At 38.6% G+C, this 10,632-nt stretch overlaps 1 long non-coding RNA gene across 1 annotated transcript; it reads left to right on the top strand.

The window, feature by feature from the left end:
- Window positions 1-1,839: 1,839 nt before the first annotated feature.
- On the top strand, window positions 1,840-10,247 carry LOC128845790 (uncharacterized). Its single transcript, XR_008446724.1, has 2 exons — window positions 1,840-1,996; window positions 7,234-10,247. It is a non-coding gene; the product is annotated as an uncharacterized LOC128845790 (long non-coding RNA).
- Window positions 10,248-10,632: the final 385 nt, after the last annotated feature.

Genomic DNA, 10,632 nt, shown 5'->3' with positions numbered 1-10,632 from the left:
CAATTGGCTGAACAAAAAGTAGGACAGAGTGGACTTGTAGGCTCTAAAGTTTTGCATTGTTTTGGTTTTGAGTGCAGTTATGTAACCAAAAAAAATCTATGTCTGTAAGTTGCATTTTCATGCTAAAGAAATTGCATGAGGTGAACTGAAAAATACTATTTCTTTTGTTTATCATTTTACCATGCAAATATTTGTAATAAAAAATAATATGAAGTGAGCAGTGTACACTTTGTATTCTGTGTTGTAATTGAAATCAATATATTTGAAATGTAGAAAAACATCCAAAAATATGTAATAAATTTAAATTGGCATTCTATTGTTTAACAGTGCAGTTAAAACGGTGATTAATTGCAATTAATTTTTTTGAGTTAATCGCATGAGCTAACTGCAATTAAATGAAGAGTCCTACTATAAAGCAACTTTTAATATCAAGATCAGGCACATTAAGAGCTCAAACTTTAGTTTTTTTTTTAATAAAAAGTATAAAAGTTAAGCATTGTCATAGGATAGGAAAGTGGATTTAGTGGATACAGCACTAAGAACTCTGATTCAGGACACCTGGGTTAATTCCCAGCTCAGCAGATGCAGATGATAGAATTTTCAAAAGCACCTAGAAATGAAACTTTGATTGATTTCAATGGGAGTTAAGTGCCTTAATACCTTTTAAAAATCTGGCCCTAGGTGCCTAAGTGTATTTGAAAATTCCAAGAGATGCTCATCTGCATCTTTAGATGCCAAAGCTTCTTCAAAAAATCTGACCCATAAGGTACATTTTTTTAAAGTGCCTAAATGATTAAGAGCTTAAGTTCCATTTTCAAAAGTAATTTTGCACATAAGAATTAGGCTTCTAAGTGATTTAGGAGCCTCCTTTGAAATTTTTAATCTTACGCTACCCCAAACCTCAGTTTCCCCTCTGGAAAACAGAGATAACCCCACTAACAACCATGAAATACTAATGATTGTGATATACTTAGACCGTGGAATTAGAGGGATAGACGGGAGTAAGTGCTTTTGCATGTTATTGCTAGGAATGAAAGGGAGGTTAGAAGAAGAGACAGGGCTGCAGTGGTGACTAGGCAACAGATTATACCCTGAGGGGCCAGATCCTGAGTTGGTGTATGTGAACATAGCTCCATTGAAAGCATCATTTTTCACACAGAGCTGGGCACGATTTCTCAGACCACCTCCCCCCAGCCCAAAAATGCAGATTTGGTTTGACAGTAATATTTTACAAATCATGTCAAAAGTGACAAGTTGTTTCAGTTAAGAAAGATAACCAGAAAGTTCTGGAAAAAAATCTAAACATTTTCTTTAAATATTTTCCAAAATACCTCAAATGAAACAAAATATAAACACTTCCCCCCCCTCCCCCCAATCTTCGCCCAGCAAACCAAAAAGTCAGGTAGTCACACAGCTCTATTCCCATACAGCTGGAAAAACCTTATCAAAATGTTGTGCGATTTTATACCAGCAGAGAATCTGCTTGATCTATATCTCTACATTAAATGGTATCAAACAACTATAATCATATGTTCTTTTCATATCAGACTTCCCACAACATGATAAAACAAAAAATTGGTTTATGCTGCTAGAATTGCCTTACTAGAGCTATACACATATAGTGCATATTTTACAGTGTTGCTTATAAAATGAGCTGAACCAAGAGGATGATGTGTAATTGGTTAATCTCCAAGCTCCAACCAGTGCTGCTTTTATTGGGCAACTGTAGCATTGGTTGGCATATTAACCTCCCCTTCAAGAAAAAGAAAACAAAAGCTATAAGAAAAATTCTTTAAGATCTTTGCTGAACCTGAAAGCATAAGTGTTTTTGAGCTGCAACAACTGCTGAGTGAAATCACTGAGTTAGCCCCAGCATGGGATAAAACTATACTGAAGAGTTAAAAGTTTTAAGGTTCTGAATGCTCATTTTGTTGACATCTCCTGCTCCAGTTGTGGCTCCTTCAAAGGCTTTGTCAGCTGGGGCTGACATTAGCAGGTTAGGAACTATTTTCTTATTAATTTTAAAATAATATATGGAAACAGGAAGAAGTTTTAAGTTGTGAATTATGAAAGCAAGTCTTTGTGAGAAAACACTTGCAAGTTTCCTACTACAGTCGAGTACAAACAGTTAATTAACCAATTCAGTGTCATATTGCATCTGTGTCCCTGTAGCAATAAAGTTTACACAGCTGGTAAATTTTAGAAAAGCAATTACAAGACCATTTTGAAAGTTTGGGAGACTCTAAACAGCATTAAAGACTAAATATTAATTAAAACAAGTATTTAAATGTCTTATAGGACTTTGAGGTACTAATGAACTCAATTAGGAGCAATGATCAAGTTTACAAATTAAACTACTGGATTATATATTATGCAAGCATGAGTTTGTTGGTGTTTTCTGTATAATAAGGTTACTTTGCCCCTGGATAATAAATCTAATTTTCAGATGTTCATTATTTGGTTTAAAATGTTGTTGCATAGCAGGAGCACTAAGACATTTTTGAACTTCTACACATTCTAAATAATTTTTAAAAAAGAACAAAACTTTGTTTTATCTGGTAATTTTTCATTTGAATTTCTTTATCAGTCTATTTTAAAAAGAAACATAGGGCCAGATTCTGTTCTGTTATATTGATGTAAATCCAGTGTTAGTGACAGACATATCTTCCTGTAGGAATACATAGAATCAGTTCTAAAGGCATGGAGTTTGGGTTTGGTGTTTAGATTTTTATGTGAATTCTCTGAACTTCTGGAGTCTTTAAAAAATGGCTCAATGTGCCATGCACATGAGACTTTCACGGTATTTTGGCAATTCTGCTTTCAATCTTATCAAATGGAAACCAGAAATGAAAGAGGGGGAGGAGGGGAAGAGAAGAAGAAGGTTAACAGAGAGAGAAAAATATCTCCAAACATTTGAGTTTCGGTTGAGCAAAATGGGGGAAGGTTGAGGAATATGGGGTCTTATTTTCCTAAACAGACATTCCAAAGAGCCAACTCCTCACTTTTTTTTTTTTTTTTTGATAAACCCCATACTTCAGGGGAAATTTTCAGTAAACAAAAAATATTGAATACCCTCACCAGGATGCTCAGGAGTTCTTATATTTAGAACAGTCCCTCCAAATGGCATAGGGCTCAGGCTGAGGATGTGTAGGACACACAGAACTGTCTCCCAACAATAGGAATATAAGGTGGATGATCTGAAGAGCTCTGTGTAGCTCAAAAGCTTGTGTCTCTCACCAACAGAAGTTGGTCCAATAAAAGATATTACCCTACTTACCCTGTTTCTCTAATATCTTGTGACCAACATGGCTACCACACTGCATTTACCAACAATAATGTCCTGGGTGGAGTCAGGAAAAACTATCTTTCTTCGGGATGTTTTCCAGACACTTCTAGCTGATCAGAGACAGATGATCTAGATATATGATCAGAAAAACAAATTCAAATAAATCCAATTGTCCTCCCCACTGCTGCTTAACAGAAAATGGAGCCGTATGAAAGCATGTGCATTACACAAGCATTTTACAAATTGTTAGGATTTCTTTCTCCACTGCATTTTTTTTTTAAACTGATTCATCAACGGTGCTTGATTTGTTCTGTAAGCAACCTGATTAGTCACTAGGAGCACCCATGTGTTTAGTTTTTTGTTAATTAATGCAGCATGTGTCATTTTGAAAAATAATCAAGACCCCATTAATGCTAGGATTCATTTAACACTTCTCAGTTAGGGCCCAATCCTGATCCTAAGAAATCAATTGCACAACTCCCTCAGGCTCTTAAAAAATGGATTAAGAGGGACTTTGGGGGGGGGGGGGCAGGTGATAACTTGCAAAAAAAAAAAATACATAAGGATGTCAGTATCTTTATTCCCCATCTGACAAATGGGGAAATGGAGGCACAAAAATAAAGCAATTTGCCCAAGGTCATACAGCAGGCCAGGAATAAACCCAGGTCTGCTGAATCCCAGTCCAATGCTCCATCCACTAGGACACATTGCTCTTTTGTTTCTTACCCTAGTCTTTTCTGTGTTCCAGCTCAGTGGACTATGAAATATTTCAACATAAAAGGTATGTCTTAGCAGAAAGGGAAGAGAATGGAACCTGACACGATTTATTTAAAATGCAAAAGGAGAACAAAACCTAGATTGTATATGGAATTGCACTCACACCACACCATAAAGTAAATGATAATGGGATTATGAAAGTAAGGTTAAAAAGGCTATTTGATTGTAAATGTCAGTCTCCAGCTGCTCATAATTTTCTCTGAAATTGTCTTTTGGGGTTGAAATTTGTCATGTTTTGATAATATTTAAATACAAATCCATTGCTGATTTTGATTACTAGAATTCATAGGAAGTTTCATCACAAGCTTTTAAACCATCCGAGGGCTCAGGGAGACCATGCTGGTTTGGGATGTGAGGGAGTGCAGCCAAGGACAGGCTTCTCCCATGCAGTTTTAGAAGCCCTGATCTTGCCCCCTTGCCCTCCACCACACACAAGCTGCAGGATGTGAAGGAAATCTTCACATTGAAATTCAGTTGTCCTGATTCTGTCCCTGCTATGGCCCCTTTACTCCACTGCTGTGGAATTAAGGAAGAACAGTCTCCTGCAGAATTCCCCTCACATAAATAAGTGTCCCTCCGAATGCAGAGTTTGCAGCACAGAGGTTGGCATAGGGGCAAGCCAGAGGATGCAAGGGGCAAGCCAGGGGCAGAAATATGGGTAGCATAACCAGCATGCCGGCTGTTCTGAGCTTTAAAGCAGCGCAATGGTAACAACATATGACAGTCACCACCTTGGCCCACATGCCTGGGAATGAACTGGGGACGTCCAAAGCTAAAAGCATGACCTGCTACAACTTGAGCTAAAGCTCTCAAGGTAGTAGGGCTGTTACAGACTCATATCTTCTGCAGATCAGACACACAGGGAAACCTATAACATACTGTTGGTGAGTGTATACATATGCATAAGTGCTGCAATTTAGGGTATGTCTACAGTGGAGTTGGAGGTGTAGTCTCCAGCTCAGGTAGCCATGTGTGTACTCGCTTTGATCAAGCAACATAGCTGCAGCTGCACTGGCAGCAAGACTAGCTAGCTGCCCTAATCACATACCTAGGGTTTTCGACTGGATTGTACTCGGGGGGGGGGGGGGAGGGCGCTCATCCATCATGCCTCTCTTACTACTATGGCCAGACTGCTATTTTTAGCACACTGGCTCCATCAAAGCTAGGACTTTTACATCTACCCCAGGCTGGAAATTACATCTCCAGCTACAGTGTTTAGAAAAGCCCCAAAGACTCTCTCTCAAGTGCCTCTCATTTTCAAGGATATCTCTTTAGTCTCAAAGTTACCTATATACAGTCCACCCAATTTGATGTTCCCATTTTTATTTGTGAAAGTTATTTTTACATCAGATAAGCGGAATCAAGAAACAAGATTCTAGAAAGAACTATTTGCATTAAAAGAATTAAATCCACAGGATTTTTAGATTCCTGAATGAGTAATATTTGTGTGTACCTCATCCCACATTTGGGCTCAGGCAGGTCATATGCCCCTTCAGGCCTGCTCTACCATGTGGGAGGTGCTGGCCAGGCCCACAATTCAGAAAGCACAATTGTGCCTAAACCACTTCTACTCTCCCCCAGTCTGAGCTGTCTCTCCTGCACTGGCCCACAGTTTCTTCAGTAAATCTTTGTACCCCTCCCCCCATAGAAGGTCAGAAGAAAGCCCTAAATCTCAAACTTGTCTAGTTAGTATGCAGCAAGCCAGGGTGTGAATGCACAGTACACTAGCCTGTCACACACCAACTGACTCCTCGGACCTTGCTGTTGCACACTACAAATTACACACTACATAGCACATGTACAACTTGTAGAACATGGCCTGACAGTCCATGTGCTCAGTTAGCGCATGGCAAGCTAGTATGCTGTACATTCACAACGTGGCTTGCCACACTGACTAGCCATGTGGACGAGAACTCTGCGTCTATTCTATCTCCAGGTATTGCCTTCAAGTTCAGGCACCCTTTTATCAGTACTTATAGACTTTTGAAGAGTGATTGAACAGAGTGAAAGATAAAGCTAGTAAAAGATGTAGTTTCTCACTAGCTGCATTGAAACTGCCAGTCGGCAGTTTTCAGTTTAAAAAAAAACATCTTTTCTTTCTTCAGGAGCATTTGTGGTTGTGTGAATTTCAATAATGCTTACCCACAATTTTGGTGGCTTTTAAACTTTATTAAAAAAAACTTAATCAGAATCAATAAAAATTCTTGATTGAAGGGTTTCTTTTTTAATAAAATGCAAAAAGACGCCTAGCCAGTATATGAGAACTACAAAAACCTATGGCCAGCAGGCACTTTCAGTTTTTAATAAGGAGCTTTTCCTCCTCTGTATGCAAAAGCGCATTTCAATAGCATTCACAATTGCTGTAGCACCTTTCAACTTTTACTTTTCATTAACTAGGGCTTAATAGGGAGTAATGTAGACTTCTTATTTTAAAATCTATGATTAAACTGCTGCACAATGGGTATGGAATGTTGGTTTTACTACCCAGATTATGAAAGCACTAAAAATGCAGACAGTGACATGCAGATGAAACTGTACAATACTGCAAAAGTCCTGAGATGACTTCTACAGTGGGCTTCACTTAAAATCAAGGGCTAAATGAAATATGACTGTAAGGTTAACAAGTGACAACTTACATACACTCCAGTATACAGATTGTTTTATATGCAACTCTATTTCATTTTTAACATTGGCCTCAGAGAAACAAGCTGCATATTTTGTGTACTGTAAAGAATTCAGAAAGTCTGTATTAAAAGAGCAACTATTTTGAAAGGCAAAATTCCAACCTTATGTGATCATCCGTTGCTCCCATTGACTTTAATGCAAATTACATACCTATATCCAAGTTACACCCATCTGCAGAATTTAACCCAATGTGTTCAAGTTAAGCACTTAAGTACATTAAAAGAAGTCTTAAAAGACTTTTCCTAATAAGAGTTTGAAGACTATTTGGCCAAAATGCTTGCACTCCCTTAGACTTTATAGTAGATCTTGGCTTTTGTGCACAAAAGCCATTTTGCCTGATACTTCCATGTGTTCATTCTCCTGGAGTATCATCATTCTCCCCATCTTTGGTGGCATCTCTGTTCTGGGTCTACCTGCCCCAGTGACCTTTTAGAGAATGTGGATAAATTTGCTTAGCATTAACAACTATTTCTCTTTCAACTCAGACTCATTCTCCCTTTGATGTCAACCGCTCAATAGAGAGGAGTTGTGGAGAGCTGCTGGAAGCAGAAACTGACATTGCTTCATGGACACCTGCCCAACCAACTCTCTCTGTGCCTTGAATGAAGATGTATCTATCACAGATAAGTAGGAACACCACATTTCAGCAGGGGATCTTGACTCTTTTCTCCTTTTCAGCATGATTTTCTGGCATTCACGCACCTTTCAAACTTAAAATGATGAATTCTGTCCCTAATTTCTCTACCTCAGAAGAGAGTTGCAAGGCTTAAATTGTTAGCATTTGCAAGGCATTTTAGATCTTCAAATGGAAGGCATTATAAAATTACAAAGCACTGTTGCACCTTCCAGACTCCTCACTCTGGAAATCCTTACTTCCCACTCAGATTGTCCAACCTGTATCCTACAACTGTATGTCTCAAGAAGATCAACCTTTTTCCAATGCTGGCTTCAGTTCTATTCCCTGAAGAATGAGCTTTCGAGACCTGCCAGACATCTTATATGCACTAGGACCAAGCTGTCACTGGAATATCTAGCTGCAGTAGGGTATTACTTGAATAGGATGCCATTCCATCGCAAATGCTGGGCTTCAATGTGCTATGAAGGGGAGCTGGCAAGCTTCAGTTTCAAACTATTGCTTGATATTTGTCATCTGGTGCTCAAGCTTTTTAATTTGTTTACATTATTTACACCATGTTTCTAAAAGTTCCTTCCCCCCTCCCATTGAAAACACTACAGATACATTTTGTTTTGAAAGGTGCCTTAGTTTACATCATTATACTCTATTCAAAGTTGGCTAGTCACAGAGGGTAAGCCATTACGTACACAGATCCATGCAGGAAATGCCAGCTTTTGCCACATGGATTGAGGAGACTTGATGAGATGGTGCCTGGGGAAAGCAACAAAGGATCCTGCACTTTAGGTGGAGTTTGAGCACTTCCATGGTCCGCTTTATTGTAAAATATAAAAGACCTACTCCTTTAAGGACCAAACATGGATACTATGCATCAGGGCTTTCTTCAGCAAAAGTTCAGGGTCTTGAGAAGGTCTGACTTGTTTCAGCCAAGTCTGAAGGTCCCAGATGTGATAAAGTTGAAGGAGGAGTGAGAGGAAAAATCCAGCTCCTATCCTCTTCAAAGAGGTCCTTCTACACTCAGGCCTCAAGCTGTCCACAGCACATACCTGGAAGAATGAACTGGGCGGAATTAATTCCTTAGCCTGACACAGCTACTACCCTGAAAATCCCTTTATTTTAAGGCAGGCAACTATGGGCCTTTCTTTGGTTGGAAACATTTAACCTGTTTCCTGACAGCCACTGGATAGGATCTGTGCACCCCTCTAGACTTCTCTAGAAGTTGATTTAAGGAAAGCATTCACAAAGTCTATAAAAATGTGAACCCAATTCCCCTTAAAAAGAAAACCCTGCACCACAGAATTGCCTGCTCTTAAAATTTTCAGGGCAATTCGTTATCCGTGATCCTGGGTTATGAAAAACTGACATCTTGCTGTTGGCCCAGAGCTACATATAAGATTTTTGTTGCATTTAGTGTGTGTTTTCCCAAAGACAGGAAAATGTAAAATAATACGAATGGTCTGACCCTTTGGCCCTCCTGGAGGGAGTGGGGGGCTTTAATAAAATCTTGCATACTGATTGAAATAAGAATGATTACAATTTTATAACGTGGAGTGCTTTTGAGGATCTATTTTTTAAAATACTATTGAAACCTGAAGCCAAAATGAAGTTTCATTTTTAAAATCATATTTCATAGGTGCAGTGCCAGGACCATGACATACAATCCTTTGGTGAGGTCAGAACCATAAAATATTGCCATTGTTCTTTTTACTTATTTTCAAATTACAGATTGTGTACACAGTATATCCTATATATGTATACAATCCTATACACAAGTTATATAGACACTTCAACCATGAGTAATTAGTTAACAATACTAAGTATTAAAAATTTATAAGGACCAAACACAAATGAAACAATTAAGGAAGCAACAACATAATACTGCCATCTCATGGCAAAAACATAAGGTAGTATTGTTCAGATATAACAAGGAAAAGAGTTAGTGTTTAAAACCTAAATACTAAATTTGATTTACAAAAAGGTAATAACTAAAATACTTCTATTAAGGGCTTGTGTACCTGAACAATTAGTTCATGACAAGCTGGGGTCTGAGTCTATCTGGCACTAGCCTGGCAGGGTTTAACACTCAATGCAGGTCAGCAGAGTAAACATGAACAGTTCATTAGATTGTCTTGATTCAGTCCTCTTTAAAATGGAACTAGCTCAAAGCACTCTAATGAACTGTTAGTGTACATGTGGTATGCAGTCTAGTTGTAGTTGTGATGCTCAGAGTACCTTTCCCAGACCTGAAGAAGAGCTCTGTGAGGCTTGAAAGCTTGCCTCTCTCACCAACAGAATCTGGTCTAATAAAAGATATTATCTCACCCACCTTGTCTCTGTTAGCACACATGGACTGTTAGATTGCTGGTCAGCAGGATTTACATGGAGAATTAGACCCTGCCAGGCTATTGCAAGGCAGGATTCACCCCCAGACTTGCCATGAAGTGATTGTTCATGCAGACAAGCCTTTAGAGTTATAGAAATATTTGACACAGAAGGTAGAACTACCTGAAATTATGTTTGATTTGAGTTTGAACTACATCCACACAGAGGTCAGATGAAGAACAGAGCCATTATCATAACATACCGACGGTTCATTTAGACCAGTATCCCATCTCTGATAGTGATTGGTACCAAATGCTTTAAAGGAAAGTGCATATAGTAGAATAAACCACCCGTAGGGGACAATTTGTTCTAAACTGTTAGATGACGGTTTACTTACGCTGTGAAACGTGAGGGCTCATATCCTTGAAGAGGGGGGCGGGGGGAAGAGTCTCTCTCTCTCCTGTTGAATGTAACTGGATGTTCTCAGTAGCCATACAAATGTCTAATCCTTTTTGAATCTTAATAAACAGTGTTTCAATTATATATAGTGGCTATGAGTTCCATAGGTTAATCATGCGTTGTATTAAAAAATGTTTTCCTGTATCACATTTTGGGCTTTTGACATCCATTCTGTCCAATATCAGGGTTTTAGCATATTGAGACAAGCCAATGTGTTAAAACAGTACATGAAATCTCTCTAAATATAAGGAGGTTACATTTTTAAGTCCTCTTTCTTATAAAGAAACCTTCCATTTTGTTTTTGTGAAGACCTTGCAAAGCTGCTGCAACACCAGAACACAGTGTAACAGCACTGATGGTTTTTGACTCTACAGAGAATGAAAGGGAAAGACATCCAGAAGGGCAAACTAGTCCATCAGAAATCTGTCCTAGAAATCTGTCACTAGAACTGCAGGCTTTTCTACAAGCA

This window comes from Malaclemys terrapin, chromosome 11 (assembly GCF_027887155.1).
Source record: "Malaclemys terrapin pileata isolate rMalTer1 chromosome 11, rMalTer1.hap1, whole genome shotgun sequence".
NCBI classification, from domain to species: Eukaryota; Metazoa; Chordata; order Testudines; family Emydidae; genus Malaclemys; species Malaclemys terrapin.
Note: the sequence above shows the minus strand (reverse complement) of the source record. Positions and strands in the feature narration are given on the sequence as shown.